Source organism: Theropithecus gelada, chromosome 9 (genome assembly GCF_003255815.1).
Source record: "Theropithecus gelada isolate Dixy chromosome 9, Tgel_1.0, whole genome shotgun sequence".
Taxonomy (NCBI): domain Eukaryota; kingdom Metazoa; phylum Chordata; class Mammalia; order Primates; family Cercopithecidae; genus Theropithecus; species Theropithecus gelada.
The window spans coordinates 60,827,874-60,843,108 of NC_037677.1; the positions used below are offsets into that span (position 1 = coordinate 60,827,874).

At 41.2% G+C, this 15,235-nt stretch overlaps 1 protein-coding gene across 4 annotated transcripts in view; it reads right to left on the reverse strand.

Annotated features, from left to right (window-relative positions):
* NUDT13 (nudix hydrolase 13) overlaps positions 1-10,937 on the reverse strand; it is a 29,161-nt gene extending 18,224 nt beyond the window's left edge. For 3 of the 4 annotated variants that reach the window (XM_025397535.1, XM_025397536.1, XM_025397534.1), the window contains exon 1: positions 3,757-4,376. The gene's annotated coding sequence lies outside the window, so the exon portion shown is untranslated. Of the gene's footprint in view, positions 1-3,756; positions 4,377-10,694 lie in introns of those variants that run through there. The other variant, XM_025397532.1, reaches the window with a different exon arrangement.
* Between the last annotated feature and the right edge of the window lie 4,298 nt (positions 10,938-15,235).

Below are 15,235 nucleotides of genomic sequence, written 5' to 3' on the forward strand. Positions count from 1 at the left end.
ATAAGAATGAAGTAGAAGGAATCCTGTAGACAAGAATATATAGGGCCGGGCACAGTGGTTCACTTCTGTAATCCCAGCACTTTAGGAGGCCAAGGTGGGTAGATCACGAGGTTAGGGGTTTGAGACCAGCCTGACTAACATGGTGAAACCCCCGTCTCTACTAAAAATACAAAAATTAGCTGGGCGTGGTGGCGCCTGCTAATCCCAGCTACTCAGGAGGCTAAGGCAGGAGAATTGCTTGAACCTGGGAGGCGGAGGTTGCAGTGAGCTGGGATAGCACCACTGCCCTCTAGCCTGGGCGACAGAGCAAGACTCTGTCTCAAAAAAAAAAAAAAAAAAAAAAAAAGATAAGAATATATAAAGTCACAGCATTAGGACATTTTTTCAGAAGGCAGCTATGCAAATTCACATGGATCCAAGATATTTTCTATTTTTCTGTAGCTCATTGGGAAAGAAAAAAAAAACTGTAACTAAAGAATCCATTCTGGCAGAGATGGTCCCTTTAAATTGTGTATCAGTATTTTATTCCCCATGAAAAGTACCTGTCACATTGGCAGTAAAAAAAGTCAAGAATTCATTACAGTTAAATAACCAACCACCCTTTTCACTGTGTCTGAGGAAAGCAAGCTTTGACACTAAATAACTGAAGAACATCTAAAATTTAGTCCTGCTTCTTGGTTGCATAATTGTGAATCACTGATGATGAATCCTTGGACAGTTTTGGCTACAATCTATGTCCTAGCCATGAGTAAAATATATTTAGCAAATGACATTCAACAAAGTATTTATTGAGTACTGACTTTATTCAGGGTCCCTTAAAGAACACAAAAATATAAAGGATGGAAATCCCTGCCCTCAAGGAACTCTAGCAGGAGAGAGAAAACAAATAGATAGCCAGCTTTCACAGAAGGCAGTATGCAATATGTGGGTTGCAAAGCACTCTAGGAGGTTGTTAAAAGTATTATTCCTACTTTAATAACCCCAAAACTAGTGTGATATACTAGAAAAAATGTATTTAAAGTCGTTATTTCTGGCTCATACACCACTCAGAATGTAAACTCGTATGATATTTTTACAGGTTGATTTGGAAATATCTCTTAAAGTGTCAAATCATAAGCCTTTTTCCTCAGCAATTCCATGTTTAGGAAATTTACCCTAGGAAGGAAAGGATATGTACACGAATGTTAACTGAAAATTATGATAAAATGGATTAATACGTGACTTAAGAATAAATAGAAGGGCTGGGTGCGGTCCCTCACGCCTGTAATTCCAGCACTTTGGGAGGCCGAGGCGGGCAGATCACCTGACGTCAGGAGTTCAAGACCAGCCTGACCAACATGGAGAAACTCTGTCTCTACTAAAAATACAAAATTAGCTGGGCGTGATGGCACATGCCTGTAATCCCAGCTACTCGGGAGGCTGAGGCAGGAGAATTGCTTGAACCTAGAAGGCAGAGGTTGCAGTGAGTCGAGATCGCACCATTGCACTCCAGCCTGGACGACAAGAGCAAAACATCGTCTCAAAAAAAAAAAAAAAAAAAGAAAAAGAAAAAGAACAAATAGAAAATAATGTAACAGTGAAAAAATATATATAGTAACAGGGAGAGATACTTAGAATATATTATTAAGTAAACAAAAAAAGCAAGGAGGACTTGGAGGAGATACTAGTCAAAGTGTACAAAGTTTCAGTGAGGATGAATAAATTCTGGATATCTATTGTGCTGGTGTGGTAACTATAGTTCATAATGTATTGTATACTTGGAAATTACTAAGAAAGTAGATATTAAATGTTCTCAACACAAACTATGTGAGGTGATGGATATATTAATTTGCTAGATTTAATCATTTCACAATGCATACCTGTATCAAAATATCACATTGTAAACTATAAATATATACATTTTTTGGTCAATTATACCTTAATAAAGCTGGAGAAAAAACAAGAACAGTTGGTTAACATGACCTAATTAATTTATAAAGAAAAGGACACAGACATACCAATATACATAAATTATATGTATTTAATTATATTTTTCTTTCTTTTCTTTTTTTTTTTTTTTTTGAGACCGAGTTTTGCTCTTGTTGCCCAGGCTGGAGTGCAATGGCACAATCTCGACTCACCGGAACCTCCACCTCCCGGGTTCAAGCGATTCTCCTGCCTCAGCCTCCCACGTAGCTGGGATTACAGGCATGCGCCACCACGCCCAGCTAATTTTGTAATTTTTTAGTAGAGACGGGGTTTCTCCATGTTGGTCAGGCTGGTCTCGAACTCCTGACCTCCGGTGATCTGCCTGCCTCGGCCTCCCAAAGTGCTGGGATTACAGGCATGAGCCACCACCCCTGGCCTTATTTATATTTTTCAAATGACTAGAAGTATACATACCAAACTGTTAAGAGTGACTAATTTAGGGGAATGGGATGACGATAAAGATTGAAAAAGGTGCCGGTAATTTTTGCTTTATTTTTCTGTACTAAAAAAAAAAAAAAAAGCCATGTGTACTTACTCCTTTTAAGACAAAAGAAAAGCCTAATAAAATAGTAGTTCCTGAGACTAACTGGTTAATGGGGCTACCTCCATGCCACTGTTACCCCAAAACACCTCACCATATTCCGTGAGCCAAAGGGAATTCATTTGGTGAGTTTCTTGGACCCTGGGAACTGTTGCCAGATGTTTTGCCTAGTTTCTGCTACTAAATTAAGCTTAGCCAGTTGTAGATTATCATGGCCTGCTGATTCATGAGCTGATGGTCACAGAGCTATTTATGTTGTTAAAAGTACAATGTTTGATAGAGATGAAAGGTAATAGCAGTCTTACCCAACTACTAAATGATGAGGCAAGGTGCTTTAACATTAATAGTTTCTCTGAACTCCCCATAACAAATGATTCACACATGTTTCTTATCCTGTTCATCTTTCCAGAAGAAAGATTAATTAAGCACTAGAGCGTGACAAAAAAGCTCATCTTGAATCTAGTGGTTACTTCCACCGAGAAGAGGCCAGGTTCCCTAGTATTTAAGAGAGCTCTTTTAGGCCGGGCTTGGTGGCTCACGCCTGTAATCCCAGCACTTTTGAGAGGCCGAGGCGGGCGGATCACGAAGTCAGGGGATCGAAACCATCCTGGCTAACACAATGAAACCCCGTCTCCGTTAAAAACACAAAAAAATTAGCCGGGGCATGGTGGCGGGCGCCTGTAGTCCCGGCTAATCGGGAGGCTGAGGCAGGAGAATGGCGTGAACCCGGGAAGCGGAGCTTGCAGAGAGCGGAGATCACCTCACTGCACTTCCAGTCTAGGCGACAGAGTGAGACTCCGCCTCAAAAAAAAGAGCTCTTTTTAGAGTCCATTTCTCCACGACTGTGGACCTCCGTGGGATGGGGAAATATGGAGAACTGAGGAACCACGGGGAAACAACTTTGAAGGTCTCACTGACCTGCTTTATAGTTTGCTTTCTAAAGAATATTTTTTCCTCCCTTTAAAAAAAAAATAAAAATTAAGGCACAATGTGAGAAGTTAGCAAGTTGCATTTTTAAATGACTCTCCAAAAAAGTATCAGAAAATGATTAGCTGTGGTTACTGAGGTAGCTCCACACTTATGAGACAAAACTATGGTTATATCCGTGGTTTTTGCAAAAAGGAAGAGATTAAGCTAAAATGTTAAAATGCTGTGACCGCGACCTTTTTTCAAGTTCTGATCATGCCTCCCTGTGAAGTCCTTCCTGCACTTAGAAGCTGAGCAGGTTTCTGTTTCACTGTACTCACTCTGAATTCTTTTCGGGGCACCTTCCTATTCCTCAGGAATCAGCACAAAGGAGGAAACCAAATGTTCACGTTCAACGGCTTCCGTTCCCCAGAGGGACCATTGCAGCTTCTGCCACACTTCCCAGAATCCTCGTAGAGATGCACTCTGGGACTTGTAGTTCAGTTACCAGGCATGCCACCGTGTTCTCCAACTGCAAGTTAACCATGATTGTCAAAAGCATGAACATCTAAGATCTTATTACCAAGAGAACTACTGTATCCTTGGAGAAAGTAAACTAGTATTAGATCCGTTTTTTAATTTAAAAAAGATAAAGTCATTAAGTCCACCCTCATACACAGAAGGCATATATTATGAGGCTGGAGAGAGGATGAAGTAGGGGTGGGAATCAAATACCTTTCAACCTTAGTATATCTCTAGTTCTCTCTCTGCACACTTTAGAACTAGCTCTAAATTTTCACAAAGTTCTTCCAATTTAAAAGGATGGGACTCTGTATAGGTATGTATAGATATGTTTGAATTTATGGTAGGATTCATTTCTTGATCAGAGGAAGAGCATTCCATTTGACTGGAAGCAGTCTCCTAGCAGTGTGTCCGGAATTGGTTCCTTCTGGTGGGATCTTGGTCTCGCTGACTTCAAGAATGAAGCTGCAGAGCTTTGTGGTGAGTGTTACAGCTCTTAAACGTGGCACGGACCCAAAGAGTGAGCAGCAGCAAGATTTGTTGTGAAGAGCAACAGAACAAAGTTTCCACAGCATGGAAGGGGACCTGAGCAGGTTGCCACTACTGTCTGGGGTGCAGCTATTATTCCCTTACTTGTCCCTGCCCACATCCTGCTGACTGGTCCATTTTACAGAGTACTGATTGGTCCATTTTACAGAGTGCTGATTTGTGCATTTACAATCCTTTAGCTAGACACAGAGTGCTAATTGGTGTGTTTTTACAGAGTGCTGATTGGTGCATTTACAATCTTTTAGCTAGACACAGTGCTGATTGGCGCATTTACAATCCTTTAGTTAGACACAGAGTGCTGATTGGTCTGTTTTTACAGAGTGCTGATTGGTGCGTTTACAATCCTCTAGCTAGACAGAAAAGTTCTCCAAGTCCCCACTCGACCCAGGAAGTCCAGCTGGCTTCACCTCTCAGCAGAACTACTTGGGTGCTGCTCTCTTCTCATTTTACTACTAAGGTTACTTGTCTATGAGAGAAAACACTGTTTTTTTTTGAGACAGAGTCACTCTGTTGCTCAGGCTGGAGAGAAGTGGTGCAATGTTGGCTTACTGAGACCTCCTCCTCCAGGATTCAAGTGATTCTCCTGCCTCAGCCTCCCGAGTAGCTGGGATTATAGGTGCATGCCACCATGCCCGGCTAATTTTTGTATTTTCAGTAGAGCCAGAGTTTTGCCATGTTGGCCAGGCTGTTTCAAACTTCTGACCTCAAGTGATCCACTCGCCTCGGCCTCCCAAAGTGCTGGGATTACAGGTGTGAGCCACCACACCTAGCCAAGAGAAGAAGTCCACTCATTCAACATGTGCTTAATGAGCACCCAATGTGCCTAGGACTGTTAGAGAGATATAGAGATATAGAGGTAGGATACAGCAGGGAACAAAACATGAAAATCTCTGTCCTCGTGTAACTTACATTCTAGAAGGGGAAACAAACAAGTAAATATACAATGTGTCATATGGCTATAAAGCTTATGAAGAAAAATAAAGCAAGGTAAGTAGAGGGATTATTTTGCTATTTTATATAGGATGGTCAGCCTCACTGTTAAGATAATATTTAAACAAAGACCCTGAAGAAGGTGATAAATAAACCAAGTTTATATCTATGGAAAGAGATTTGTAGACAGAGCAAAATGAGCATATGCAAAGGCGCTGGGGTGGGAGTGTGCCTTGCACGTTTTAGGAAAGGTTAGGAAAGAGCATGGTGATCAAAGATGAGATCGGATTAGGCCGGGCACGGTGGCTTATGCCTGTAATCCCAGCACTTTGGGAGGCTGAGGCGGGCACATCATTTGAGGTCAGGAGTTTTAGACCAGCCTGGCCAACATGGAGAAACCCTACTAAAAATACAAAAATTAAGCCAGGTGTGGTGTCGCATACCTGTAGTCCCAGCTACCTGGGAGGCTAAGGCACAAGAATCGCTTGAACCCAAGAGACAGAGGTTGCAGTGAGCTGAGATTGCGCCACTGCACTCCAGCCTGGGTGACACAATGAGACGTTGTCTCAAAAAAATAAATTAATTAATAAATAAATCAGATTGGTTCATTATCCTTAAAGAAGACACAGAAGATTGTAGGGAAACAAGATATAAAGTCAATGGATTCTAAGGAGATGGAGAAACACACTTAAGGGGAAATTGGGGCTCTAATAATTTTAAAAGTCAAAATAACTATTTTTTGTAGTAATTGTTAAGTGCTATAATAATAAAAATAGCTCAGACTGAGCATTTGCTGTGTTCCAGGCACTATGCTAAGTGTCCCACATTTGTCATTAATCCTCACATCCTATGAAATCCGCATTAAAATTTGTACTTTAGGCTGCGTGTGGTGGCACACGCCTGTAATCTCAGCACTTTGGGGTCTGAGGTGGGAAGATTGCTTGAGTTCAGGAGTTCAAGAAAACAGCCTGAGCAACATGACAAAACACCATCTCTACAAAAAATACAAAAATTAGCTGGGCATGGTGGCACAAGCCTGTGGTCACAGCTACCCAGGAGGCTGAGATAGGAAGATTGCTTGAGCCCAGGAGTGAGCTGAGATCATGCCGCTGCACTCCATCCAGCTTGGTGACAGAGAGACCCTGTCAAAAAAAAAAAAAAAAATTGCACATTACAGATGAGAAAATACGGCTTAGAAAAATTAAGTAGGCCAGGCGCAGTAGCTCATGCCTGTAATCCCAGCACTTTGGGAGGCCAAGGCAGGTAGATCACAAGGTCAGGAGTTTGAGACCAGCCTGACCTATATGGTGAAACCCCATCTCTACTAAAAATACAAAAATGAGCCGAGTGTGGTGGCATGCTCTTGTAGTCCCAGCTACTCGTGAGGCTGAGACAGGAGAATCACTTGAACCCAGGAGGCGGAGGTTGCAGTGAGCCAAGATTGTACCACTAGACTGCAGCCTGGGTAAAAGAGCGAAACTCCATCTAAAAATAAATAAAAAAGATAAGTAATTTGTCCATATTTACACAGCTAATCAGTAGAAGGGATGGTATATTAACCTAAATCTGTCTTAAGAAATAATCTGTGCTTTTGACCACCATACTCTAGATCTGGATTGTATCTCTGTCTGGGTGTGAGGTAGGGAAATTGAATATAAATATTGGAAAATATTGGAATGATGGAAAAAATCCCATGTTCATAAATAGGAAGGCCTAATTTGGTTAAAATGGCATATTCCCCTAATTGATCTACAGATTCAATGCAATTTCTATTAAAACCTCATTTGGCTTCTTTTGCACAAGCAACAAAGGGAAAAATAAGACATTATCAAAATTTTAGGAACTTTTGTGCTACAAACAATACCATGAAGAATATAGAAGACAACTCATAGAATTGGGAAAAAATTATTGCAAGACATGTATCTGATAAGAGACTTGTATCTAGAATATCTAAAGAACACTTAAACAACACAGTAATAAAAGGATAAACAACCAAATTTGAAAATGAGCAAAGGATCTGAATAGATATATCTTCAAGGAAGATAAAAAATGACCCATAAGCACATGAAAAGATTTGCATGGGAAATGCAAATCAAATCATAATGAGATATCATTTTATACCCAATGGATAGCTACAATCAAAATGCAGATAATGACAAGAAGTGGTGAGGATGTGGTGGAATTGGAATCCTCATACACAGATGGTAAGATTGTAAATGGTGCTGTTGCTTTTGAAAACAGTTTGGTGGTTCCTCGTAAAGTTAAATATAGAGTTACCAAATGACCCAGCAATTTAACTGCTGGGTTTATATTCCCAAGAGAATTGAAAACAAACGTCCACACAAACTTGTAAATTAATTTTGGTGACAGCATTATTCACCATAACCAAAAAAAGTACAAACAACCCAAATAACTATCAACTGATAAATGGAGAAGCAAAAGGTGGCATATCCAACCATACAATGACATTTTTCTGGCAACAAAGAGGAATTATATATACTACAATATGGATAAAGCTTGAAAACATTATGCTAAGTGAAATAATCCAGTCACAAAAGAGTACATATTGTAATCATATGAAATGTTCATAATAGGCAAATATATAGAGACAGAAAGCACATTAGTGATCGGCTAGGAATGGGGGCAATTTATATGAAATATACCTAGGGTTGTGATTGCACTTACGTGAAATATTCAGAATAGGCAAATCTATGAGATAAAAAGTGCCTAGGGATGGGGACGAGGTAGTGTTCAAAGATAATGAGGAGTAACTGCTAATGGAAACAGGATTTTGGTTTTTATGGGATTTTTTTTTTTAAGACAGGATCTTGGCCGGGCGCAGTGGCTAACGCCTGTAATCCCAGCACTTTGGGAAGTCAAGGCAGGTGGAATCACGAGGTCAGGAGTTCAAGACCATCCTGGTCAATATGGAGAAACCCCATCACTACTAAAAATACAAAAATTAGCTGGGTATAGTGGCGCGTGCCTGTAACCCCAGCTACTCGGGAGGCTGAGGAAGGAGAATTGCTTGAACCGGGACCCGGGAAGCAGAGGTATCAGTGAGCCGATATCGTGCCACTGCACTGCACTCCAGCCTGAGCAACAGAGTGAGACTCTGTCTCAGAAAAAAAAAAAAAGACAGGGTCTCGCTGTGTCGCCCAGGCTGGAGTGCAATGGCGCAATCACGGCTCACTGCGGCCTCAACCTCCCAGGCTCAAGTGATCCAGCTATACTAATTTACATTCCTACCAATGGTGTATGAGAATTCTTTCTCCGTATCTTCACCAGCATTCATTTTTGACTGTCTTTTGGATAAAAGCTATTTTAACTGGGGTGAACTGATATCTTGTAGTTTTGATGTGCATTTCTCTGATGATAATGATGTTGAGCATCTTTTTATATACCTGTTGGGGCAAGGTTTATTTTTTACTACACAGACATGAATACAGAAAGTGGAGAATAATTGGATTTATTAATGCAACCAATCTGCCACAGTAGTTCCATTAAAAGTATTCCTTAAATTGGCCAGGCTTGGTAGCTCACGCCTGTAATCCCAGCATTCTGGGAGGCCTAGGGAGGTGGATCATTTGAGGTCAGGAGTTAGAGAGCAGCCTGGCCAACATGTTGTAACTGTCTCTACTAAAATTACAAAAATTAGCTGGGCCTGGTGGCACGTGCCTGTAATCCCAGCTACTTGGGAGGCTGAGGCAGGAAAATCACTTGAACCTGGGAGGCAGAGGTTGTAGTGAACTGAGATGGTGCCACTGCCTGTGTGACAAAGGGAGACTCTGATTCAACAACAACAACAAAGTATTTCTTAAATTGATACAGGATATGAAGCAGTGATGTTTCACTTCTGGATTGACTTAAGAACAAACATTAACCTTAGACTAATTATAGATACCACAAGTATATCTCTCTCTCCTTTACTCTTTGCATTAAGATTAGTTATAATTATTTTTTCATTTCATTATTTTCTCAAAGTCACTGAAACAGGTCTAAAACTTACCAGCTTTGGCTCTATGATTAACAAACAACAACAAAATAAAATACCACACAATCGTATATCATACAGCATCCAATGATGATTACTCATATTAATCTGGTACTTCATACTTTTCCAAGAAATTTCAAAATAACATCAATTGACTTTTATAATGTCTTTGTGTGGATGGTGAGGCAAATATTATTATGGCCATTTGGTGAATGAAGACATTTTTGCATAAAAGTTAAAAGGATTCACTCAGATGCCGTTAATGGTGGACTAAAATCTGGGTTCACTGATTCAACTACTGTTCCTTCCAAATAAGAAGTTATACTTTCTACCAACTTCTGTAATTTTGTGACTGAATGAACTCTAGGTTCTAAACTCTGAATTTTGCTTCACCAAAGAAAACTGAGATTCCTGGCATTCTTCCCTGGTTTGTTTGAGCTCTTGATAAGTTCATTTGGGTGGAAGAATGCATGGACCAGCCAAGGTCTACAAATCTTTCATATAGCCAACTCAGATTCTGTTTGTTTAGAAGCAGAAGCATTCTTCTGAAATGTAGCCTATTGTTTTGAGTAAAATATTCTTAAAATTTATAAATATTTTCTATGGTTGATAGAATAGCTGTTAGATATCCCACAATAAATTATAGAACTAGAAAATATTTACTATTCAGGGCTCAAACTATTGATATTGAAAGAATAATGTATAGTGAATATATTACTAAGGAAAGATACTAGAAAATGGAAAAGGAGAAAATGGAATCTGCTACACCTGTCATGTTATTCATAACTTTTCACAAACTAAAATTAACCAATATAATTCTAATACCTAATACAATTCCTGGCACATTGCAAGTGCTCAACAAATATTTCTTGAGTGAATGAACAATGTGATATGGAAATCTGCTTCATATGGACAAACTTGTCAATTGGAAGATTGTGTTTCAACCCTGTGAGAGCATCTGTCATTTCAAACCCAGTAAGATTCAAAATCAAACTTTTTAGCTTCTCTACAGACTCAGCTCAATTTCCCAATTTTTATTTTAATTTTTTTTGAGACAGGATCTTGCTCTGTAGCCCAGGTTGGAGTGCAGTGGTGCAATCACAGCTAACTGCAGCCTTTACCTCCCAGCCTCAGGCAACCCTACCACCTCAACCTCCCCAGTAACTGAGACTGCAAGTGGGCGCCACCATGCCTAGATAATTTTTCTATTTTTTTTGTAGAGACAGAGTCTCGCCAAGTTGCTAAGGCTGGTCTCAAATTCCTCGGCTCAAGTGATCCTCCTACCTTGGTCTCCCAAGCCGCTGGTGTTACAGGCATGAGCCACTGTGCTCAGTCCCAGTATTCTTATTTTGGTTGTTGATACCATTATTTTGCCAGTTTTAATTACATCTGCAAAGTTCTTTTGCCATGTATGGTAACATATTCATAGGTTTTCGAAATTAGGATGTGGACATCTTTGAGGGGCCATTATTCTGCCTACCACAGTGAGCATCCCCATTGAGGCCACATGACGTAGGTGGTCTGGCTACCTCACTGCCGCCATCTCCCACAATGCCAGAGTGCCAGCTTGTTAATGACTAGAGTCGTTTCCGGTTTCAGCTACATTCTAGAATCCCTTATGTCTTGATTGTCATGTTCCTATTCATAAGCAAGGAAGAAGTCTTTATCACTTCTACTCCCAAGGCCCATCCACATGTCCGCTGACATGGCATTCACAGGTAAATCCATCCTCTTACATTGAGTTTCTTCTCTGTTAAAGGTAAACAACATAAGGTTACTCCATTGCTTGAAATACTTTAATGCTTTCCCATTGTACTTGTTACAGTACTTAACAGGTCGGCATGACCTAGCTTTTGCATACCTCTCCAATCTCCTCTCATATGGGTTCCTTCCTTCCTTACTGCATTGCAGCCACGTTGAGTTTCTTTAGCTCCTCAAATGCACCAAGTTGTGTGTGTGTGTGTGTGTGTGTGTGTGTGTGTGTGTGGCTACATGGACCTCACATATAAAGATACACAGTAATATTCTCTCTCTCTAAATTCACACACTTCATCTAGCTAATTCAGTTCTCAGTTTAAATGTCATTTCTATAGTGATACTTTTCTTGTGATATCAATCTAAGCCACGTCCCTTGCATTATTCTTTCCCATAGCACCCTGATGGTTTCATTTTTTTTTTTTTTTTTTTGAGACGGAGTTTCGCTCTCGTTGCCCAGGCTGGAGTGCAATGGCACGATCTCAGCTCACTGCAACCTCCGCCTCCAGGGTTCAAGTGATTCTCCTATCATACGATTAGTATGATCACACTACACTCAGCTAATTTTTTTGTTTTTTGTTTTTGTATTTTTAGTAGAGACCGGGTTTCACCATGTTGGACAGATTGATCTCGAACTCCTGACCTCAGGCGATCCGCCCATCTTGGCCTCCCAAAGTGCAGGGATTACAGGTGTGAGCCACTGTGCCCCACCAAACATGCTTATTGGCCATATATATACATATATATATATATATATATTTTTTTTTTTTGAGAGGGAGTCTCATTCTGTTGTCAGGCTGGAGTGCAGTGGCATGATCTTGGCTCACTGCAACCTCTGCCTCCCGGGTTCAAGTGATTCTCCTGCCTCAGCCTCCCAAGTACCTGGGACTGCAGGCATGCGCCCACCACACCCAGCTAATTTTCGTATTTTTAGTAGACACGGGGTTTCACCATGTTGGCCAGGCTGGTCTCAATCTCTTGACCTCATGATCCACCCGCCTTGGCCTCCCAAAGTGCTGGGATTATGGTCGTGAGCCACCATGCCAAGCCTTTTTTTTTTTTTTTTAAGATGGAATCTCACTGTGTTACCCAGGCTGGAGGGCAGCTGCATGATCTCAGCTCACTGCAACCTCCACCTCCCGGTTTCAAGTGGTTCTTACACCTCAGCCTCCCAAGTAGCTGGAACTACAGACATGCGCAACCACGTCCATCTAATTTTTCTTTGTGTATATGTATATATTTATTTATTTATTTATTTAATAGAGACGGGGGTTTCGCCATGTTGGCCAGGCTGGTCTCGAACTCCTGACCTCAGGTGATCCACTCACCTCGGCCTCCCAAAGTACTGGGATTATAGGTATGAGCCATGCCTGGTTTCCTTATTATTTTCACTTGTCAAATGTGTATGTATGTATATTTGTGTGTGTGCGTTTTTTAATGTTGTACATACATACATACATTTTTTTTTCTTTTTTGCTCTGTTGCCCAGGTTGGAGTGCAGTGGTGTGATCTCAGCTTACTGCAACCTCTGCCTCCCAGGTTCAAGCAATTCTCCTATCTCAGCCTCTGGAGTAGCTGGGATTACAGGTGCACACCACCATGCCTGGCTAATTTTTGTATTTTTAGTAAAGGTGGGGTTTCACCATATTAGTCAGGCTGGTCTCAAACTCCTGACCTCAGATGATCCACCTGCCTCAGCCTCCGAAAGTGCTTGGATTACAGGCGTAAGCCACTGTGCCCAGCTGAAACATACATTTTTATGTTGTAAGTTTCCTTCAAAGGACTCCAAATTCTACAACAGCAGGAATGATGTACCCAGCACTTAGCAGTCTGGCTTATATGGGCAGGCAATTATTTATGGATGAGTGAATTTCTATTGCCACAGTACAGGTTTTAATTCTTTTCAACGAAGATTATAAGCTCCTTAAAAGTGGAGATTGTCTAATTACAGTTTGATCTTCCACAGCTCAGTAGGCAGTGCCTTTGACACAGAAGGTAGGTGTTCTAAAAATTTTTTTTTTTTTTTTGAGACACAGTCTCGCTCTGTCGCCCAGGCTGGAGTGCAGTGGCGCGATCTCGGCTCACTGCAAGCTTCGCCTCCCGGGTTCACGCCATTCTCCTGCCTCAGCCTCTTGAGTAGCTGGGACTACAGGTGCCCGCCACCGCGCCCGGCTAATTTTTTGTATTTTTAGTAGAGACGGGGTTTCACTGTGTTAGCCAGGATGGTTTCGATCTCCTCACCTTGTGATCCACCCGCCTCGGCCTCCCAAAGTGCTGGGATTACAGGCGTGAGCCACCGCGCCCGGCTCTATAAATATTTATTCTATGAATCTTGGATTACTAACCCAGACTGTCTTTCTCTTCTAATTCACATAGCATATGTGATTGATTAAAGTTCACAACTCATTCTTGGTAATGTCATATACATTATTAGGCTTGTTGTCCAGTTTGGAAAAATCTCCAATAAGCTATTTATTTATTTAGACACAGGGTCTCTTTCTTTTGCCCAGGCTGGAGTGCAGTAGTGACACCACAGCTTGCTGCATCCTATATCCTGATCATCTAGCCTCAGCCTCCTGAATAGCTGGGACTACAGACACGTATCACCCAATTGATTAAAAAAACTTTCTTTGTAGAGACAAGGTCTCACCATCTTGCCCAGGCTGGTCTCAAACTTCTGGCCTTAATGGATTCTCCCACCTGGGCCTCCCAAAGTTCTGGAATTACCTGGGAGAGCCACCACATCCGCTTCCAATAGATTATTTTATATATGACTTAAAGAGTTCAGGACCCATCAGATTTCTTTAAACTATAGTTTGTTGTGGATGTCCTCATCAAGTTCTGAGAAAAAAATATAAATTTCTTTTTTGGGCAGGGCCCCACAGCTCACGCCTGTTATTTCAGCACTTTGGGAGGCCTAGGCGGGAGGATTGCTTGAACCCAGGAGTTCAAGACCATCCTGGACACATGGTGAGACCCTGTCTCTGCAAACAAAACAAAACCCTACAGAAAACCTGGACGTGGTCGTGCATGCCTGTAGTCCTAGCTACTTGGGAGGTGGGAGGATTGCTGGAGCCCAGTAGTTGGAGGTTACAGTGAGCTATGATCATGCAACTCTACTCCAGCCTGGGTGACAGAGTGAAACCCTGTCTCTTAAAAAACAAAAAAACAAAAAAGCAACTTTTTTGGCTAGGTGTTGATAAATGCTAAATCTTTACAATTCTATACATCCAATAATTGGAATAATTTCCCACAGATTAGCTTCAGGTTCCCAAAATTTCAACCCTGCTTCTCTTCTACTATCCACATAGCTTTTGATGCTAGAACATTGGACACATTAAAATAACTTTAAGAGTTCTGGCCCTGCACCTTTGTTTTATAATGCTGGGTGGGTCAGCACAATGGGCAATTGGAGTATTCTTAGAAGCCACTGGGACAGCTGGCAATATCTTAACTACACATGGAAGTGACTGTGGGTTATAAAAATATATCCCAGTAAATTCGAACCAAATGTATTCCTAACTCAACTTCCCTTTAGCTAAATTTCAAAAATGTTTGCTTGCCACTCCAACACTAGACAAAGAGAAACATGGTGGAGGAAAGTCACTAAGGACTAAAGATTGTGGTTTAAAATACATTACTTTTACAAATTTTACAAAAGCATAGGACAGCGTAAACATATTACTAGGGACCCTTCCAGGGACTTGGAAAGGGCTAGTGCAAATGAGGGCCCCTAAAATTGAAGCCTCCTTAGCTTCACAGTAAATCTGCTGCAGAGTCTACGGCCATTTTAATTACTGAGTAAACTGTCAACTTTCAGAGTCAGCTCCATGTAGAGCCAGTGAATATGTTCATTACAGCTCCATTTGAGACAGTTTTTTTTTTTTTTTTTGAGATGGAGTCTGACTCTGTCCCCAGGCTGGAGTGCAATGGTGCGATCTGAGCTCACTGCAACCTCTGCCTCCTGGGTCCAAATGATTCTCCTGCCTCAGCCTCCTGAGTAGCTGGAACTACAGGTGTGTGCCACCACGCCCAGCTAATTTTTGTATTTTTTTTTTTTTTTTTTTTGA